The sequence below is a fragment of the Pteropus vampyrus genome, unplaced genomic scaffold, assembly GCF_000151845.1.
Source record: "Pteropus vampyrus isolate Shadow unplaced genomic scaffold, Pvam_2.0 Scaffold469, whole genome shotgun sequence".
In the NCBI taxonomy this organism is placed as follows: domain Eukaryota; kingdom Metazoa; phylum Chordata; class Mammalia; order Chiroptera; family Pteropodidae; genus Pteropus; species Pteropus vampyrus.
In genome coordinates this window covers 817,253-832,230 of record NW_011889250.1, presented here as the reverse complement: position 1 = coordinate 832,230, position 14,978 = coordinate 817,253, and positions in this window count along the sequence as shown.

Below are 14,978 nucleotides of genomic sequence, written 5' to 3'. Positions count from 1 at the left end.
TCCCATAAGTTACTACCCCTAGAAGCCCAAACCTCTGTCCTTTCCTAAAATGATATATAAGATTCAGGTCTGTCTCTTTGTGTCTTCTTTACTATGAAGGCCTCTGTGTACACATACAAACTAAATTCATATCAAATAAAATGTGGATGCCTTTTCTCCCATTAATCTATCTTTTGTCAGTTTAATTTGCAAATCACAGCTATGGAACCTAAGAGGGTAGAGAAAAAGTTTTTCCTCCCCTATAGTCAATTGCTACTCAAAGCACCTTAATTAATACACACACAAAATCAGAAATAATAGCAGCATAGGAATTTTCAGCAGCAATGTGGGCAGTTAGAAGATAGAAGAAGAATACCTTTGGAGCTCAGAAAGACTATCAATCACCCATATTGGAGAGTCTCCATTTCCATCTGTCCTCACAGCACTTCTAATGGATTTGGTATCTCATTGTCATTGTATTTGCACTTTTCTGGGGTTTTCTTCTAGGAACTGTCCATTAATTTTAAATACTTTGATTTCTTTGTCTCTTTCCTTACTGACCCTTACTGACTGTAAGCTTTCATGTGTACCCCTTGTTCTCTATGTTGCAAATGAAGTCTCTGACTGTGACTTGGGGGAGAGAGGGTTGCATTCTGGCCACCTCAGCTTCAGGACTGGCTCCACCGCTGTGTGATCTCAGGCAAGTTACTCAACCTCGGTCTCCTCTCTGCCTAACTGGGGAATATAACCCAACTCACAGGATTGTTCTGGGCTTAAGTGGAATAAAACATATCAATAGTAGAGCAGATTAATATATGAAGATAGTGTTTTTGTTACTAAGATTTGTGGATTCTTAGAGCAGGAGGGAACTTTAGAAATTATGAGACCATTAATCACTGAATTAATGATACTTAGAAAACACTTATGGAGCACCAGGGGCAGTTTTGAAAGTTTCACACATCTAATCCATACGACAACTCTATGTGATAGATACTATTGCTACCCCCATTTACATTAGAAAAACTGAGAAACAAAGGGAACCGGGACATTTCCAAGACATCTTGGAATAGGCAAGCAAGGTAAAGCTGAAATATCGACTTCTTTGTCTACTAGGAGAAGTACTCGCAACCATTCAGTTAAATTAAAAACAAACAAACAAACAAAAAAAAACGTTTAGACGAGGATTAACCTGGTTTTCAGAAGATCACTGAAAAGGGCTAATAACCACACTTTAGCCATTGCAAGGACATCTCAAGTTTCTGCAGAACTACTGATTGGGACCCTCACCAGGGGAGAGAAGCCATAGATCCAGACCTGAGGTGTCCCCACCCCACAATACCCCAGGCTGTGCTCCCTGATCATCTCCCATAAATTATCAAGAAACACCTTTGGAGATTGTCAGGAGAGACCGCCCACCCTCATTATACAATTGGCCACCTGTGGACTTTCTTCTGGGAAGAGAGCCCACAGCTGTCATCAGATTCCCAAAGGGGCTCATCATCCCAAGCAAGGTTAATTTACCAAACAAACCACCAGTCTCAATCTTAAACTCCCCCCCAAAAAAACTGACAAATGCAACTTTTTTCTTTTTACTTTTACAGTAAAGAAAGCTGCAGTTTCCCTGAGCTGCAGGTGCCCCTTGAGTGAGCTTTAATTGTTTAGAAAAAGGAGAGTCAACAGGTGGTAAAAAGAGTTTTCTGAATTAAACCCATTTAGGTTAAAATTCCATTTAAGGTATTAACAGAACCATTTTCTTCTCCCTCCTGGGTTCAGTACCAGGGGCCCTACAAATTAAACTGACATTAACTAGAGACATTAACAAAAGACATTAACTAGAGAAAAAAGTTTATTTCATATCCATATGAGGAGCCTCACAGAAATTAAAACCCTAAAGAAGTGATTCACCTTGCTTGATAGCTTAGGTACCATTTTTTAACAAAGAGCGATAAATTGTGGAAACACGACAAAGAAAAAGGGGTTTACGCTTCTAGGGGTGTTAAATTGTGGGAAGATAAATATATGGAGTAAACTAATGGAAGATGAGCATTCTTTTAGGAAGGTTTATTTGTGGGTCTCCATCTTGATGTTGACTCTGTCTCAGGTTATAAAAATGTTCTCTTCTTGGTCTAAGAAGGACACTTTTCACATGGAAAATTTTATGACCTGCTTTTAAGTGGGAAGGAGGAGTACAGAGAGCCCTTCCTGAATCTGCTGTTTCTCAGATGCCTTCTTCTCAAATTAATCCTTGTGCCAAAGTGGCATATTTTGGGGTGGAGCATTCTGATCCCTTTGGAAGGGAGGGTCTGTACACTCTCTTTCTATCCCCGCCCCACTCCTACCCACCAACTTTCTCCCAGAGTAGGGTCATTAACTTTCACTAAGCAAGTAAGCAGCCTGGAGATTTTAAATAGAATTACTATTATTATTCTATGCAAATAAGCACTTTGGGGACTTAGATGAGCTCTGCTGCAGGACCAGAATTTGTGAGGCCCTGGCATTTGGGCCCCTGCTGGGGGTTCTTCCTAGGGCCAGCCTCTTCACTGCCCCTCTACTGGGCTTTACCTAAACCGTCAGAGAGGACTGCTTACTTAGTTCATTCCACCTCGACTGGAATTCCGGCTGGGTGGCTTTATTCTAAATGCTTTCTTGAATAACAATGCTTCCAAGGTTTATTTCTGTAAAAAGAGTTTTCTGAATTAAACCCATTTATGTTAAAATTCCATTCAAGGTATTAACAGAGCATGGTGAACAAATGCTATTTTAATGCAGTGCTAATACTCCTACATAGTTACATTGGGGTAAGGAAACTCTGCTTGTTTAATTTAATCCAGTACTTGGCCCATAACACTCCAAGGTCTTGAGGGAATTTGTTTAAGCAACCTTGTTTTTCAAAGCCAAAACATAAGTAAATTAAAATTCTTCACTGTATTGGGAAGATTTTAACAGATCACATTTTCCTGGTGGTACTATTTTCAGAAGAACTATGAATAAAAGTGTGTGTATTTTACAAGCTAACAAAATAACCTCCCTAACATCATTCTAATGTATAAACAAATGAGTGTGTGCCCAAGGGAAAAGAACTGTACATTTCGATATGAGGAATGGGAAGGGAAACAGAATCAGGTTTCTTCAACAAAGTGATATTTCTACTTCATTAAGCGGGGTTTAAGGATTACGTGTAAAATATTTTAAATAAAATTTTATTATAAGAAATACATGTCTATTGTCTAAAAATTTTAAAAGTTCAGGAAAGTATCAAGCATAAAAATCACCCTTAATCCTGCTACACAGAGGTAACCAACCAATTATTAAAACTTAAAAGTAGTACCAAATTAATTTGTGACAGAGTTAGTTCAGAGTAGAAAAGCAGTCTTTAAAGAAGAAATGTTTAAAGATGGTCCACTTAACGAATAAAAACAAAAGAATAATAATTATTATTATTGCATATAATAATTATATATACATGTAAAATAATTCTGTGGAGTAGATATTCTTCACGATTCTATACATAAGGAATTCTTTCTGAATAAATTTCTGCTGACATCTTTATGAAATGACGTATTCATAATTATACTGCACCTGAATGATGAGAACAGTGACAGCAATTAGAATTTAAGGAGCCCCTACAATTTGTCAAGTGCTTATTTGATTCACTCAAAATACAGGCAATACTTCCCATGAATCCTAAACTTTTTATAACTGATAAATTTAATCATTCAATCAAGAGAAATTAATAGGATATTGTAGTAAGATATTAGGGGAAAAAATAGTGACTTTTGCATGGAACACCTGTTGGAATGGTAACTAATAATTCTGAAGTCAGAGGCAATCTTCGTTTTAGGGAAATAGAAAATCACCATTAGGCAGATACTGAAGTAATAACTGTTGTAGGCAAGATCCACCGATGGGCGAGAAAATTATTGGGAAAGTTTGAATTGAAACAAGATATTTTCATTATCTCAAAATGTCCCACTTCTAATAAAGACACAGTGGAGACCCCAACAGAGAGCCTTACCCACAGGATTGAGGGTAACGTCAACCATGGGTCAGAGAGACAGACATGATGAAACCAAGGAAGCATACTGCATCGAGAAAGGAACAACGTCACTGGTGTGGTATTCTTGCTGAAAATGTGTAACCTCAATTTGATCATGAGACAACATGAGACAAATCCAAATCAAGAGACAGTCTACAGAAATAACTGATCAGTGCTCTTCAAAAGTGTGTGAAGGCCGTGAAAGACAGAGGAGACTGAGGAACTGTCTCAGGACGAAGAAGATCAAATGCAAGGAGAGATCCTGGAACAGAAAAAAGACATTAGTGGGGAAATCGACAAAACCTAAATAAGGCCTGTAGTTTGTTTATAAGCACCCTATCAATGCAGATTTCCTGGGTTGGATCCTTGTGGTAGGAATCTGGGCGAGGTTATACAAGAACATTTCATCCTGTTGTACAATTTTTCTGTAAGTCTAAAATTATTTCAAAATAAAAAAATGTAAAGAAAAGAAGCAACAACAACAGAGAGGATGGTTTCCTCCCACTTGAGCACTAAATCATGAGTCCCATGGGCAGCTTCTCTCCAACAACTGGCACAGATTTATGATCCGTCACCTGGCTGCTTCTCCCAAGGGCAATTGCAGCAGTGCCAGGAGAATGGTGGTCAAGATTTAGTTTGTCTTGTGCAAAATAGGAAAGTGCCAGTTGTTAATAAGGGAACTGGCTCTTGCTCACCAAGCCTGATATATAACTTAAGCAGAAAGTTGAATTAAGGACTCTTCAAAGATTTGCATGCAAATTGACTAAAGTGAGTTTGAAATTTAAAACTTATGGTATGCGCAATGTTCATAAGCTCATGTGGATGTTTGGGGGCAATGGATAGCACCCCTCTTTTCTTCTCTTAAGTTCTGAACCAACTGACAAATAAGAGAGTCAGAGATCAATATATCAGTTTTGCTTATGTTAAAGCTGATTGGAGAAAAAGGTTTTTTCTCTACTTTCTCAGAGCTTTTTCTCCCCCAGCCCCATCCAGTCATAGGCAGATATGAGTGACCACAGCCCCTGAGAAGGCTGAAGACCCAATGACCAGACCAGAGGAGCCTGTTACCTACAAAAATCATGGATAAGCCAGGTACCCTCAGCTTCACCCATATACCCATCAGAGAAGTCTCCTGCCCTCTACTTCCCTGACACCAACTTTAACAAAAGGAAAGAGATTCCTTGTGGGTGGGCTAAATGCAGATTGCTGGAGAAAGAGGGAAATGGTTACCCTACAGCTTATACCTGAAAGTCTAGCAAAAGTTCATGAATCAAGATTGCCAGGGGTTGTGGGAAGGTGGGGATGAGGAGCTAATGTTTGATGGGAACAGAGTTCCAGTTTTGCAAGATGCAAAATATTCTGTAGAGGGATGATGGTGATGGTAGCATAGCAATGTGAATATGCTTAAAGCCACAGAACTGTATGCTTAAAATGGTTAAGATGGTAAATTTTATGTTATATGTATGCTACCTCAATTTTAAAAAGTATTTTAAAAAATGGAAGAAAAAAGATACATGAATTAATAACATGGCCACAAACCTATTATGATTTTACCATATCAGTACTATTCAAAAGTGAAATGAAATGCCACCATGTCTAGATTCATGTCTGCTCTGGAGAGGAGCAGAAAATGGTTTCAGAAACTTCTTTTTGTTATTCCCTCTCCAGGACCACAGCACAGGGACAACCAGAAAATGTCCCTATAAGCTTCCTATCTGCTTCAGGACTGAGTGAGCGAGAGGATGCTATGAGTTCCAACAATGAACAGGGAAGAAGCTAATCTGGGGTTCGTTTGCAGCAAAGATAAAGTCTGTAGAGACAGGTGATTGTGGGGAGGTCTCTCACCATAGTGTTCTGTTCTGCAACAAGGGTGTGGGCAGCGCACTGGGCCCTGACCTGACCGTGTAGTGAGGTGGAGCAGGCGCCATGTGTCTCCCCCAAGGCCCCATCTTGACTCCTGCAATGTGAAGTGGCTCTGAGGCAATTCCAGATGGAGACTGAACCCCTGACCTCTCCGCACACAGACATCCATGACACCCACTACGCCATCTGGGGCTCATAAAACCACATTCTCTATCTTTTTTTGGCTCTCAGGCTATTCAAAAGCTGAAGGGCAATATTTGGGCCTGCTCTGGTTTATTCGTGGGCTTTAATTCAGAACACATTTCTACAAAGAGGCAGAAGAAAGCACAAGAGCACTAAAGTTCAATTTACATTCTCAGTCAGTGAAACAAAATGGAAATAAAAAACAGTTGTGCAAGCGTCATTTATAACTAAATGATGGCTCCAAGAGCGCCTTTCCTATAATGTCATGGAATAAAAGCCATTTTTAAACCACTAGCAAAAAAAAAGCTGAAGTAACCAAAAAAGGAGAGGTGAAGACTTTCTATTAAAAAAATTAAATTGGAGCACTGATGACAATGTACACTCTCTACCGATTTGGCAGATACAACGTTATTTCAATATTTTCTGATTTAAAGTCTTTTCCTCCTGATCATGGTTTGTTTTGGTTCCACCGGTCATCAGGAAGCCAGTTCTGTCCTAGGAAAGCCTCCCATGTGGACACATGTTAACTTCACAGTTTGGCGAGACTCCTCAAAGACCACAGAGCTCAGCTGCCATCACATCCCCACGATTTCCAGGTACAAATTTGCTATAGTAAGTTATGTCTGGTTGGTTCTGCCAAAAAATACACCAAGTGTTAGCAGATGGCTGCAGTTCCAACCGCCATGTCAGCTCCACAGTTAAGAACCAGTGAGCCAAGCACATGTGGTTCTTATACAATGGGAAATGGGCTAAGATTGCAGTGATAAAGCAAGGGGCTCCCTGAGTCAGATTTCAAACATGCTCTCACATGGCTAATCAGGAGCAGAACCAGAAGTCTTACTCCTGGCTCCACCTCTTGCACATTTTCTGCAAAGCTGAAAAATTGAAATTCTTTGAAGAACACGTACAGACCCTCACAAGATGGTCACATGGAGTCGTTCCCAAGTGCTTTGGGTGCCAAGCTGTCCTCATCACCAGGGTTTACTTGTGCCAAATTTTCTCTAAAACATTTCTGAGTCCCCATCTAGTTTATCACTAGTGTTTCATTTATAGGGTCTTTTCCAAATTATAGTGTAACTATTTATTTACATGGCTGTTTCCACTGTTGCACTGTAAACTTTCTAAGGATGTGGAACATCCGGATGCTCATTCGTCTTTGTCTCCTGGTTTTCAGCTTAATGCTTGGTGTGTAGTTGGTGGCTTGTTAAATATTTATGGAAAGAATTAAAGCCCATCCATTCCCTCAACAATTATTCAGATTAAACTTTTTTCAACTTTTTGTCTTCCTTTAACTTGTATATGGATACCTACTAAAGAAATCTACTTAAAAGATGCATTTAGATATTGTAGGAAATGATCGGAAGTAAAATCTGTTTGTTAGCACCTCCGAAATTCAGTACATGACCCCTACTCCTTTGCTTTCCCCTAAGGAAGGTTGGAATAGCTAAATACTGATTTCCTAGACTCATTTGCAGCTCAATGTGCCAGGACTAGTTATGGCCAAAGATATGTCAATGAAAGTCTTGTGGGAGGCTTCTGTGACTAGTGCCACCCTATTCCCCTTCTTGTTCCACTAAAGGCCACTGCAGCCACTTGCAGACAGGAGGCAGCAAATGTGAATATGGTCCATCACACCAAGAATGGAGGAGGAGGAGATAGAAAGATCTGGGATTCCAGAGGGCAGCATGGAGCCACTGAGCCTGTACAGGCAACTTCTATCTCCAAACTTCTTGTTCTGTAAGAAAAAGAGCCCTTCTTTATTCAAGCCATTTGTACCCCAAAGGTGGCCTAATATCTTTGAACATTTCAATTCAACAAGAAATAATGGAGCAATTGCTTTGAGCTAAGTGCTGTGCTAGTCTGAGGGGAAATACACAGCTTGACTAAGATGAAACATCAAAGAAGATATTTTTTAGAATGCGTAGGAAAGCCCATTTGAGAGTTTTGTCATGACCCCAAGTCTTACATTTGTTTTTCTTCTGCTGTGACCTCCCAGCGTAAGTCTATGTACATATATTTTTTCTGAACTGTTATAAAATGGGTTATGGCTTTCACAACACCACCACTAAATACTTCATCTTACACCTACAAACAGCGAGGATTTTCTTTTCTATAACCATGGTATCATTATCATATTAAATATTTTCCCAATATAGTCTAAGGCCCATTCTATATTCAAGTTTCCCCAGTTGTCCACCCTAAATATGTCCTATAGTTGCTTTTCTTCCTTGAGTGGTTCTGGGATAGTGTTTGCCCATGAAAGATACTTACAAGAGATAAGGAACACAGATTCAGAGATGGTAGTGATAGTGGAACATGTGGCCAGATACTGAATTCAGAATAATGTCCCAGGTTGCTCTACAGAACTACCCACTCCACTTCTGCAGAGTGAAAGTAGATGGCAGCTTCCAAAGATTCATGAGTAATGCAGCAGCCTCCTGGCAATCTCCTGAAAATCACCTACCTTGGGGAGTCAAGCTAAAATTTTCAGTAGATATTTCACTTACTTTTATTCCCCCAACTCTATTGAACTATATTTCAATAGTTATTTGAGTCTCTAATCCTCTATAACAAAATCCTTAATATCTGGAAAACATACTGTGGCTTTTCTTAACCTGAAATATCCCTGGCCAATATGAACTGCAGTCATGATCCACAGAGAGATTCAAGTGCACACTGTATCAATAAAACAAGAATGAGCTGCTACGAAAAAGCAATTAGAGTAAATTTGCTAGAAATTTTTTCAATTATGTATGTTATGTATAAAATTATCTATACGTATAATTATTTTTAAAATATTTTCTTAAATTAGAGTTGACATAACAATATTAAACATTTATCTAACTTAACAAAGTTATGCTAATAAATCTAGTACTCATCTGACACCATACATAGTTATTACAATATTATTGACTATATTTCTTATGCTATACTTTACATCTCAATGACTGTTTTGTAGGTACTAATTTGTACTTCTTCATCTCATCCCCTTTTTTCACCCAGCTCCCTTCAACCCCCTTTCCTTCCGGCAACCATCAAAATGTTCTCCATATCTATGAATTTGTTTCTGTTTTGTTTGTTTGTTTATTTTGTTCCTTGTAAGATTCCACATGTAAGCAAAATCATATGACATTTGTCTTTCTCTGTCTTACTTATTTCACTCAGCGTAATACTCTCTAGGTTCATACACGTTGTTGTAGGTGGCAAGACTTCTTTCTTTTTTATGGATGAGTAAATTTTCATTGTGTATATGTGCCTTCTCTTCTTTATCCATTTATCCATTGATAGACACCTCCATATCTTGACTATTGTAAATAATTCTGCAATGAACATATATATCCCTTCAAAGTAGTGTTTTGAGTTTCTTTGTATAAATAACCAGAGTGGGGTTACTGGGTCCTTCTTTGTCTCTTGCTATAGCCTTTGTTTTAAAGTCTATTTTGTCTGGTGTTAGTATTGCTACACCAGTTTTTTTTTTTTTTTCATTACCATTTTCGTGAAATATCTTTTTCCATCCCTTCACTTTCAGTCTGTGTTTATCTTTTGATCTGAACTGAGTCTCTTGTAGGCAGCATATGTAAGAGTCTTGCTTTCTTATTCATTCAGCTACCCTATCTTTTGATTGGAGCATTTAATCTATTTACATTTAAAGTAATTGTTGATAGATATGTAATTATCATCATTTGATTATTCATATTTTCAATCATATTGTTCTTCTTCTTCTCCTTCTTAAAGAAGTCCCTCTAACATTTCTTATAATACTAGCTTGATGGTGATGAACTCTTAGCTTTTCCTTATCTGGGAAGCTCTTTACCTATTCTTCGATTCTAAATGATAGCTTTTCTGGGTAGAGTAATCTTGGTTATAGGTCCTTGCTTTTCATCTCTTTGAATATTAAGTGCCAATTGCTTCTGGCCTGCAAAGTTTGTTGAGAAACCAGCTGATAGTCCTATGGGAGCTCCCTTGTAATTAACTACTTTTCTCTTGCTGCTTTTAAGAGTCTCTCTTTGTCTTTACCCTTTGGCATTTTAATTATGATGTGTCTTAGCGTTGGCCTCTTTGAGTTCAACTTGTTTGGGACTCTCATGCTTCCTGGGCTTGTATGTCTATTTTCCTCACCATGTTAGGGAAGTTTTCCATCATTATTTCTTCAAATAGGTTTTCAATTTCTTGCTGTCTCTCTTCTTCTTCTGGTACCCCTATGATGCAAATGTTGGTACACTTGATGTTGTCCCAGAGGCCCCTTAAACTAGCCTCATTTTTTCGGATTCTTTTTTTCTTGTTGGTCTTCTGATAGGGTGTTTTCTGCTACCTTATCTTCTAAATCACTGATTCAATCATCTGTTCCATCTAATTTGTTGATTACCTCTAATGTATTCTTTATTTCATTTATTATATTCTTCATTTCTGACTGGTTCTTTTTTATGTTTTCTATCACTTTTTTAAAGATCTCACTGAATTCACCTACTCTTCCTCTAAGTTCATTGAGCATCCTTATAACCAATGGTTTTTTGTTTTGTTTTGTTTTGTTTTGTTTTTAAAGCAGTGCTTTGAACTCTGCATCTAGTGGATTGCTTGTCTCTATTTTGTTATTTTTCTGGAGCTTTGTTCTGTTCTTTCATTGGAGACATGTTTCTTTGTCTCCCCTTTTTGGCTGCCTCCCTGTTTTTGTTTCTATGCATTAGGTAAGGCTGCTTTCTCCTGCTTTCTCAGTCTTAGTAGAGTGACCTTATATAGTAGGTGTCCTGTGGTAGCACAGTCTCCCTTGTCACCTGAGTGAGGTGATCTAGGTGTGTCATCTGTAGGGGTTATGTATGCCCTCCTATTGTAGTTAAGCATTAATTGCTGTTTGTGGGTCAGTGGGAGAAATTGATCCTCGTGCTGATTGTTTGTGAGGACTAGCTGGTGACTGCAGGAAAGGAGCTGTTATGCAAGGGCTGATCCTACAGAGCAGAATTTGCTTTAGCAGGGCTATGGTGCCTGCCCAGTCTGCTCTTCAGATGTGTCAACCTGGAATTCAGGGTGGTGCTCCTGCTCTTTATGAAGCTGGCCACTGGGTGTGTCAGCACCAGGGCTTCCTGGGAGAGGCCCTGCCACAGGCCAAGTTCAGCCACAGCCTGTGCTCTACGCAGAGCCACCTGGCATAAGCCACACAGCATTCTGCAGATGGCTACCATACTGGGCTTGGAGATACCTCCAAGAGGCCAAGCTGCGAACCAAGGCTGGTTGCCACTAGTGCCAGGCTTGTGGCTGCTCAGCAAGAGATATAGGACATTCCAAGGGCAGATGCTGCTAGTTTAGGTTTTGTGAAACTTTGAGATTTTAAGGAAGTCCACACCATGAGTCGAGAAAAGCTGTTTGTATGAAAAAGCCACTGGAAACTGCTTGGGTGGGCCTGCAAGTTGGGTGGGACAGGATCTCAGGGAGTCGCCAGGACAGAGTAAAGTCTCTTAGCCAGGTTGATGGAGACTCAGCTATGGGTGTCTGCATGCTGGGTGGGGGGAAGGCCCAATAAAGGAACAGTGGCCTCTGCCAGCCCTTCTGTCTGAGAGAAAGCTGCCCCTTCAGCCTTCGCCCTGAAGCCAGACAATTTACTTCTTCCTCATATGTTCCTGGTGCCCTTTGAGCTGCTTTTCCAGCTCCAGAACCCAGGCCAAATGAGTCCATCAGTGAGTAAGTGCATGGGTGGGACCCCTACAGCCCTCTGCCCCACTCAGTCATAATCTCCATAGTTTTCATAGCCAGAAGTTATGAGGACTTATCTTCCCAGTACTGGAATCTTGGGCTGTAGAGCCTGGAGTGGGGCTGGGATCACTTGCTCCTCGGGGGGAACCTCTGTAGCCAAGATATCTCTCCCAATTTTCAACTGCCACATGTGAGAATGGGACCAGCCCATTCTGTGTCTCTGCCTTGCCTACCAGTCTCGAGGTGACACCCCCTCTGTATGTCTTATTTGTAAGACTTCTTTCACCTAGACTTCAGACTATTTTCAATGATGGTTGTCCTATAGTTTAGTTGTAATTTTGATGTAGTTTTTGAGAGGAGGTAAGCACAGCATTTACCTACTGTGCCTTCAAATATTTAAAAGATAGTTTAGTAATTAATTTTAAAATTTCAGCAAGTACCCAAATGTTCATCAACCAGTAAATAGATCAACAAAATGTGGTATATCTGTGGAATGGAAAATTATTCAACAATAAAAGGAAATGAAGTTACATGTTCTAACATGTATGAACCTTGAAAACATGCTAAGTGAAAGAAGCTGGTCATAAAAGACAAAATATTGTGTGACTCCATTTATTTGAAATTCCAGAATAAGCAAGACAATGTTTTAAAATTAGATTGTGATAATAATATATTCACAACCCTGTGAATATACTAAAAAACACTGCATTGTTCACTTGAATTAAGTGAGTTGTATGGTGTGTGAATTATAGTCTAACAAAGCTATTTAAAATTTTTTTCAGTGAGTCATTTTTCTCCCACTCAAATTTCATTCTTGCCTACTTTCCTCAGAGGACTCTGTGCTCTTTCTCTAATTTTGTTTTCTTTTTTATACACCTAATTAAGAGGGAGAATTTAAGAGTCTGAAAGTCACATGCTGGAAAGAAAGAGTTGGCTTTGCATGATGGTAGTGCTAAATATGGTCTTTATTTCTAAATTGTGCCCTTATTATGGATTATACAAATTTTCTACAATAAGCATGTATTACTTTAAACACATTGATATTTTTCATATTACAAAAGTGGGTGTCGCGTCACTTTTGTATTTAAAGAATACACAAAAGGTACTTTTTCAGACTTTCCATGGCATTTGTTTTGGATTTAACTTCAGTTTCCAAATAAAAACTTACATATTTTTTTTTCCTAATTTTTCACCCTGAAATTAAAGGAAAACGTTTCTTTTGTGTGATTTCCGTAATAAATGCTTTAAGAGTGAATCGTTGCACTTTTGGATGAAGCAAAGGCAATAAAAGTACAAGTTTAATCTTCTAATGAAGCATCCAACACTGTTTCAGGCTGCTCTCCTGATGGTTTACTGATACTCTGTGGTATTCCTTGGCTTGTAGATGCATCACCCTGATCTCTGCCTTCATTTCACATGGCATCTCCCTGTGTGGGTGTCTATCTCCAAATTTCACTTTTTATAAGGATACCAATCATATTGAATTAGGGCTCATCTGATGACCTCATTTTAGTTTGATCATTTCTCTAAAGACCTTATCTCCAAATATAGTCACATTCTGAGATACAAGGGGTTAAGCTTTCAACATATGAATTTTGAGGACACAACTCAATCCATAACCCTTGGCCATCATATATGAATTACCTCAACTTTCCTCCCACAATTTTCAAACTTTCTATAATTTTATCTATCCTTCTTACCTGTAGTGAGCATTTAAAATTTGTTTGCCCAACAAACACTGAATCCCAAAGGTTCTTGATATTCTGGAGAATTACTTCTCCTCTATTGTGTGCTGGTGAAGGATCATTCAAATACACCCCCTGCCACTGTAAAAGCCAAAGGAGACAGCTTCTCTCTATGACTTATGCCAGTACAACCTGGAGGAGGGGCCTCTGCACTATGTCTATCCAACTGGGCACACCCTCCCAGGGCTCACGACATGACAGAAAGAACAATTGGAGGTTATGCGTTGCAGGAGGACCATACTCTTCAAACTGACCTTATTCTAGAACTAATGCATTGAGTGACTCCAATTGTAAGGCATTTGGAACTCTTTTGGTTTCCAATGATTTCCAAGTCCTCCAGGCTCTTCTTCATTCCTCAATATTCTTCCATAATATAAGAATTTCTATTTCCTTAAGGAAACTTGAGTGTATTTTTGTTTCTTCCAAAAAATAAGCCCTAACTAACACATAAATTAGTATCAGTAGTGAGGTAAATGTATATGGTGGTTTAAAAATGGCTACAAATTCTTTGCTACTTCTCCCACAGAAATGAGTCTCTTTCTCTTCCCCTGGAATATGGGCTGGCCTGGGACTCCTTTGACCAATGGAGTGTGGCAGACATGCAGCTATGCCAGTTCCAAGCATAGCCTTTAAGACCAGTCACCATTAACTTGCCTTCTAGGAGCCCTGAGCTGCTGTGTAAGAAGTGTGACCATCCTAAGGTCATCATGCTATGAGACGTCCAAGATATGTGAAGATGCTCTAGAGAGTGAGACACCATGTGAAGAGAGGAAAAAGGCCAAGAAAGGCAAATGGGCACTGGACATGTGAGTAAAGAAGCCATCTGGAAGGAAATGCTCAGGCCAAGCACCCTACTTAAGCCCATGTAGTGCAGAGTCCTAACCCACAATATCATGAGCAAAATCAAAGCATTGTTTCAAAAACGGTTGTTGGTTTTAAATTGTTATTTAAAATCGAGTGGTTGCTTTTAAGCCACTAAGTTTCTGGGTAGTTTGTTACATAACTAGAAGAAAGTAACAGACCCTTAGGAAAAGATGAGAGTGAAATGGGATGGAAGGCCATGACACTCTTATCCATATAATAGTATGGGAATGGAAGAGCCAGTGACATTCTGTGGCAAAACTTGTGTTTCTGGGATAAACTCCACTTGGTCATGATGTGTTATTCTTTTTATATCTAAAGGACTTGATCTGTGAAAATGTCGCTTAGAATATTTTACATCTAGTTCCTGAGAGATACTGGCCTATAGTTTTGTTTTCTTGTAATGTCTTTGCATTGTTTTGGTATTAGGATAATGCTGGCCTCATAGATGAGCTGAGAAATATTTCCTTGTTTTCAGTCTTATGAAAGACTGTATGTAGAATTGATGCTATTTCTTCCTTAAAGGACTTGTAGAATTTATCAGTGAAATCTTTGAGTCTGGCTTTTTCTTTAAGAGGAAATTTTTAATTATAATTTCAATTTCTTTAGTTGATACAAGATTATTC